Raw genomic sequence first — 7,741 nt, 5'->3', positions numbered from 1 at the left:
CACATCTCCCGATGTCCCTGCTCTCAAATGTTGTGTTTATGTGCTTCCCCTTCCCTCCCCATCTTGTCTACCGCTCCCCTTTTTATATACTTTGTTTGTTTGTCTGTTTGATTTGTTTGTGTGATAAATGTTAGCTGTTTCACGAGCCTCGATTCTGTATCCAAAAAAAAAAAAAAAAAAAAAAAAGATAGCATAGCGGAGCAGAATTTTGGGACCGTGGGCTAATGCCGTCTGGTCTGGTTGTGGAATCAGAGTCGAGGTTTGACAGAAACGTCTCCACCTTCTTGGGAGAGAAGCACACAGCGTCCAGGAGCAGCTGGGTACGACTGGGTAAGATGGGTACAGAGAGCGATGAGTTTGGGACACAAGATTTTGAGGCAAACACTTTTTGAGGTATTCATCTTTTTCATGTGCGGTGTCAGCTGTGTAGCCGATTGAGGTAAGGGAGGGGATGGAAGGCGAACAAACACCAGAAACAGATTTGACCAGACACCACCAGGATTTGGAGGAGGGAGACAGGTTTGAGAGTTCAGTCTTGAGAGTGGAGAGATATTGTTTCCTGGTTCTTCTGAGGGTAGACACACACTTGTTCTGAGCTTTGTGAAAGGAAAGTTTGACAAACGTTTAACGCCAGTGAATTCCAGAAATTTTTGAAATGAATTTTACAATCTTTATTTTATTTAAATTGAATTAACACTTGAACAGTGTTGAACACAAATCGCCTTCTTGTTACTTCCAATAACCTACGGTTTAGCAGTACTTGGACATGTTAAATAGGGTGGTGAATAAGGGCAATGTAGAAGACTGCTTCAATAGCGCTTAATATCCGGAATTTTTCTTTTTAACAATCTTTAACTTCAATATTATATTTAAATTTCATATACACTCCATGACGTAACATGTTCCATGAACTCTCGAGATGGTTCTCGATCTCATTTCCCTGCAAAAGACTGACGCTGATATGTTCACAGGTGATGTCTCTCCTGTAAATGTGGAAGGCAGACAACACAACAACGATTCATGTCACAGAAGATTCAAAATGTGCTTCTGCAAAGGAAGATTCAGATGATATACACATGAAAAACGGAAGTGCTTCCTGTTTTGCAACTGGTGAGTGGAAACAAAAAGAACTAGAACTGCCACTTTAAAACTGCTGGCAGTGATGACCGGTTTACTCGCACCCACTTTGATACACCCCTTTTCATACAACCCCACTTTTCATACAACCCACTTTTCATACAACCTCCACTTTCATGGAACATGCTTTGCCACAACCCCTTGGATACAACCCTGATAAACACTCACACACACACACACACACACCCTTCACACACACACACGCACACACACACACCCACACCCCCCTTCACACACACACATGCACACACATCCCCCCTCCCCCCACACGCACACCCCTCCACACATACATACACACACACACACACACACACACACACACATCCAACCCCCCCTCCTTCACATGCACCCCCCCCCCCACATGCACACATATCCACCCCCCCCCAACCCACACACCCACACACAAACACCCCCACACCCCTCCCCCACACGCACACCCCTCCACATATACACACACACACACCCCCCACCCCCACACACACACATATCCACCCCCCCCCCACACACACACACACACACATACATCCACACACACGCACATCCACACACACACACACACACCCCGCACACACACACATTCCCCCTCCCCCCACATGCACACCCTTCACACATACACACACCCCTCCACACACACACACACACACACACCTAACCCCCTCCTCCACATGCACACACCAACCCCCCCCCCCCACGTACACACATATCCACCCCCCCCCCACACACACACACACACACGCCCACACACACACACACACACACACCTTCCCCCCCCCACCACACCCACACCACCCACACAAACACACACACACACATACCCCCCCACCCCTAACACACACACACACGCACACACATCAACCCCCCCCCACACACACACACACACGCACACCCATCCCCCCCCCCCCACACCCACACCCACACACACATCCACACATGTCAATCCATGCACTGATTGCAGAAAAAGCCATTATAAATAGAAAATTAACCTGAAATTGCAGACTGAATAATTTATTTTATCTGAGAAGCTAAACGATTCTTCTTCTTCTTCTTTAGTACCTCAAACTTTATGTGAAATGCACCACCCACACAAACACACACACACATACCCCCACCCCACCCCACCCCTAACACACACACACACGCACACACCAACCCCCCCCCCCCCACACACACACACCAACCCCCCCCACACACACACACACACACACACACCCCTCCCCCCCCCCCCCACACCCACACCCACACACACATCCACACATGTCAATCCATGCACTGATTGCAGAAAAAGCCATTTTAAAAAGAAAATTAACCTGAAATTGCAGACAGAATTATTTATTTTATCTGAGAAGCTAAACGAATCTTCTTCTTCTTTAGTACCTCAAACTTTATGTGAAATGCGATCGATTTTAAAAAATCAGAATTTGAGCAAATCTGTTTCATTCGTCTGTTAATATGCCTCCCCGATTGACAAATCTGCAATTTGAATTTCATTTGAGGTTGAAATGACCGCGGGAGATCGCGTTATAGTGATGATGTCCTGGAAGGGAATCTTCTTCTTCAGTCCCTCATAACTTTGAGTGAAATACGATCGAGTTAAAAATAGTCAGAATTTGAGCAAATCTGTTTCATTCATTTGTTAATATGCCTCATCTATTGACAAATCTGCAATTATAATTTTTTTTGAGGTTGAAATGACCGCGGGAGATCGCGTTATAGTGATGATGTCCTGGAAGGGAATCTTCTTGTTCAGTCGCTCACAACTTTGAGTGAAATACGATCGAGTTAAAAATAGTCAGAATTTGAGCAAATCTGTTTCATTCGTTTGTTAATATGCCTCATCTATTGACAAATCTGCAATTATATATTTTTTTGAGGTTGAAATGACCGCGGGAGATCGCGTTATAGTGATGACGTCCTGGATGGACATCTTCTTCTTCAGTCCTCACAACTTTGAGTGAAATACGATCGAGTTAAAAATAGTCAGAATTTGAGCAAATCTGTTACATTCGTTTGTTAATATGCCTCATCTATTGACAAATCTGCAATTATAATTTTTTTTGAGGTTCAAATGACCGCGGGAGATCGCGTTATAGTGATGACGTCCTGGAAAGACAATCGGTGTGTTTCTTCTTCTTTCAACAATAAAGACTTATAGCTTCGAGACCGTACATCCAATCATCTTGAAAGTTTGCACACTTGTTCCGCCTGATGAGAGCTACATTGCATTAAAAACTCAAGTCGATCCATGCAGTGGTTGAAGAGTTACAAGCTTTTAAAAATTTAACTTCCATTATTTATTGCGTAACTTCCATTATTTATTGCGGCCAAACCATGTGACTTATCAAAACGTCTCAAGTAAGGTTGAAACATACCCCCATGAGGAACATTTGTGTAAAGTTTCCACTCGATATCTCCACAAATTATGGAGATGATTCCATTTCTAGTTTGAGCTTTAAAACGTCACAACTCTGAAACCATGTGTCGGATGACGTCGTGCTCGCTGACTTTTTTGTTCGTCATGGGTATGCGAATATGCATGCCACGATTGGGCTCGATCCGTTCAGCCATTGCGGAGAAAAAGGGGTTTTTGTGTTTTTTCACAGAAAACAAGATGGCGGCCAAACCATGTGACGTATGACTTCGAAAATTTTTGCATTCTGAGTTTTTTTAAACTAAGCATCTGTGAAAAAAATCCCATTTTCGGGGGAGAAAATTTTTTGTTTGGCGAATTCTAACCTCTTAACGTTAGCATTTTTAATATACTCGATACACATGGCTTTTGTTCCCGTTGAAGAGTTCTTTAGAATGAGCCATTCCTCAAAATTTTTCCATTGAGGCGTTTCGGAGATAGAGGGGGAAAGTTGAATTTGTTTTACAAGATGGCGCCCATACCATGTGACCTATGACGTCATAATTAGCATTAAAAAATTCTCAGAGCCGAGACGATCATTTGATGAAAATTTCCTGTCAATCCGACCAGCGGTTGCTGAGAACATTAATTATGAAGTTTTCGGAGGTGCAAAATAGGGCGGAAGAATAATAATAAGAAAATCTCTAGCAGTAATAATAGGTTACTTTCCATTTCATGGAGAGTAAACCTAATTAACTTGCAATGTTTTGTGTTGAGAAAATATATAATTTTCGGAAATGTGTGAAATATTTTACATTTGATTTTGACAAAAAAAAATGGTGTGTTCTTTGTTTCTGTAGAACAATCCAGAAGTAATATGGGACAAATAAGGTCCAGTCGCAGTTTGACAGTGAGGAAGAAGCCTTTTTTGAAGAAACAATCACGAAATCAAGACTCACTTCCTATAACATACAAGTGCATGTCTGGGCCTCGCAACACCAAGATTTATATTGAATTAAACAAACACAAAAAGGTTCTCGAAAGGCGAATGCATTATAAGTGTAATGTGTGCAGAATGGATTTTGCTTCAACGAGTAACATGAAAATACACATGAGGATCCACAATGGAAAACGCCCACAAAAGTGCTCTGTCTGTGATAAAGGTTTCTTGACAAAAAGCAATTTGAATAAACATGTGAAGATCCATGCAGGAGAGCGGCCTTACAAATGCTCGATATGTGATGAAGGTTTCTCTCAAAAAGGCGATTTTAAATTACATATGAGGATCCATACAGAAGAGCGACCTCACAAATGCTCGATATGTGATAAAGGTTTCTCTCGAAAAGACCATTTGAAATTACACATGATGATCCATACAGGAGAGCGACCCCACAAATGCTCGATATGTGATAAAGGTTTCTCTCAAAAAAGCAATTTGAAATTACATATGAGGATCCATACAGGAGAGCGACCCCACAAATGCTCGATTTGTGATAAAGGTTTCTTGTCAAAAAGCAATTTGAAATTCCACATGATGATCCATACAGGAGAGCGCCCTCACAAATGCTCGATATGTGATAAAGGTTTCTCTCAAAAAGGCGATTTCAACGTGCATATGAGGATCCATACAGGAGAGCGACCACACAAATGCTCGATATGTGATAAATGTTTCTCTCAAAAAAACGGTTTCAAAGCGCATATGAGGATCCATACAGGAGAGCGCCCTCACAAATGCTCGATATGTGACAAAGGTTTCTCTCAAAAAGGCGATTTGAAATTACATTTGAGGATCCATGCAGGAGAGCAACCACACAAATGCTCGATATGTGATAAAGGTTTCTCTCAAAAAGGCAATTTGAAATTACATATGAGGATCCATACAGGAGAGCGACCCCACAAATGCTCGATATGTGATAAAGGTTTCTCTCGTAGCTTCACTTTGAAATTACATTTGAGGAACCATACAGGAGAGCGCCCTCACAAATGCTCGATATGTGATGAAGGTTTCTCTCGTAGCTTCACTTTGAAATTACATTTGAGGAACCATACAGGATAGCGCCCTCACAAATGCTCGATATGTGATGAAGGTTTCTCTCAAAAAGGCAATTTGAAATTACATTTGAGGAACCATACAGGAGAGCGCCCTCACAAATGCTTGATATGTGATAAAGGTTTCTCTCAAAAAGGCCATTTGAAATTACATATGATGATCCATACAGGAGAGCGACCGCATAAATGCTCGACATGTGATGAAGGTTTCTCTCGAAAAGGCCATTTGAAATTGCATATGAGGAACCATACAGGAGAGCTGAAATCTGAAACACCAAGATAGGAAAAATGAGGTTGAGAGGATTTCAAGATTGAAGAAACCTGAAATTGCACCAGTGATAGTCGGAGCAACAGGGAATCCGGATGATCAAGAAAAGCATAACTGAGAACTTAAAATGCATTCCGGGGAATATCACAGCAAACAAGCTACAGGTGGAGGCTGTCAGAGGTTCAGTGAGGATTCTAAAATGAGCCCTTGGAACAAAGCTACGAGGATGAAGTTTCACAAACTGGTTCATGAACAAACACATCCTTTACCGAAAAAGAAGGTGGAGATTTTGAGTTCTGGGGGAACTTCCTCTCATCTCCTTAAACCCACCTGTGGAGATAACAACCAACGAGGGTGTCCTTACAAATGTTCTACTTGTGACAAGGATTTTATTTCTAAACGGAGCTTGAACTTCCATCGTGCAGCCCACGCTGGAGTGCTCGCATAAAAAGTGCTCTGACTGTGGGAAGAGTTTTGCTGTTAATTGTTTGTTAAATTCACATAACAGTACCCATACTGGGTTGTGCGTGCCCCCTTACCCCCTCCCCTTTCCCCCTTGTAAGCGATCCTCAGCAGTCGACAAGGTATTCAGTGAACCAGTAAGGAGAAAGCTATTGTGAGAGCGTACAGCCCTTTTGGCATATATCTTGTCAGCACAAGTCCTCAGAGTACCATCTGTAACCCCGACAACCAGCCAACACCCCCGAACCAGCATTTGAGTTTTTTGATTGTGACCAGTGTTTAGGAATTTTCCTTTCTGTATGATTTAGTTGTTTTTCGTGTCCCTTTTTGTTTATTCTCAGATGGCATCTTTCCATGGCATTTTGAACATCAATTTCTACTCATTCTTTGCTATTGTCTGTATTTCTTTGCCATGTGTGATATGGGGAGAACACCCTTGTTGTAAAATTGTTTATCCGAGGAAGACTCCTGCCCATGTTTTTCATGAAACTTGAATTTGTGAGGCCTTTTGCAATAAAGAGAGGTCCACAAAGCACAAATGCAGTCTGTGTTATTGTGAATATGGAATGGCACATTATGATGAACTAGCAGAGTACCCGCCCCACGGGCGACCCCACGGGTGATGTTGTTCCAAGCGTGCAACACATTTTTCTGCCATCGGATATTTTCTGCTGACAACTACATTGACTTGGATTTCTTGCTGATTTCCTTTGATAAAATTGAAATTACTGATTTCTGTTCAACTTAGGTGTCCTTTGTTTTTGAGGCATCTCAATTTTCCAGAAAAAAAAAATAAAACATCAAACGTCACCCGAGCTAACAATAACCACAACCAACCCACACCCACCTCTTTCCACTTCTCTGCCATCCTCTCACAATTCCCCTTCAACCATCACCCTGGCTAACAATACCCATGACCAACCTACACCCCTCACCCCACTCCACCACCTTTTGGCCAACGCTGATCTCAAAAATAGTTGGTGGTTGAAATCAGTTAGCGGATATGGAAATCCAATTCAAATTTCAAGTCAATCGGATTAAAATTGAGGATTTTAGAGATTGAAAAAAAGTGTATGTATGTGTTTGTGTATGTATGTGTTTGCATATGTATGTGTTTGTGTATGTATGTGTTTGTGTGTGTGTGTATGTGTTTGTGTATGTATGTGTTTGTGTATGTATGTGTTTGTGTATGTATGTGTTTGTGTATGGATATGTTTGTGTATGTATGTGTTTGTGTATGTGTGTGTGTGTATGTGTACGTATGTGTTTGTGTATGTATGTGTTTGTGTATGTATGTGTTTGTGTATGTATGTGTATTGTTACGTGTTCCTCCCGGACCTCCTGGTCTCGGTATACCTCCGAACCCCGGGAGGAATCACGGCAGAAAAATATATATTACTCCGTGTCAAAATCAAGATCGAAACCACACCAATGGTTACCAACAAAAAGAATATATTAAAAATCACACTGGAATAATG

The 7,741-nt window shown here is 42.0% G+C and overlaps 1 pseudogene across 1 annotated transcript; it reads left to right on the top strand.

The window, feature by feature from the left end:
- The first annotated feature begins 585 nt into the window (after window positions 1-585).
- Window positions 586-6,318, top strand: LOC144890721 (uncharacterized; annotated as a pseudogene). Its single transcript, XR_013622493.1, has 2 exons — window positions 586-1,110; window positions 4,345-6,318. The product of XR_013622493.1 is annotated as an uncharacterized LOC144890721 (transcript).
- Window positions 6,319-7,741: the final 1,423 nt, after the last annotated feature.

This window comes from Myxine glutinosa, chromosome 2 (assembly GCF_964187855.1).
Source record: "Myxine glutinosa chromosome 2, kmMyxGlut1.1, whole genome shotgun sequence".
Lineage (NCBI taxonomy): Eukaryota > Metazoa > Chordata > Myxini > Myxiniformes > Myxinidae > Myxine > Myxine glutinosa.
Note: the sequence above shows the minus strand (reverse complement) of the source record. Positions and strands in the feature narration are given on the sequence as shown.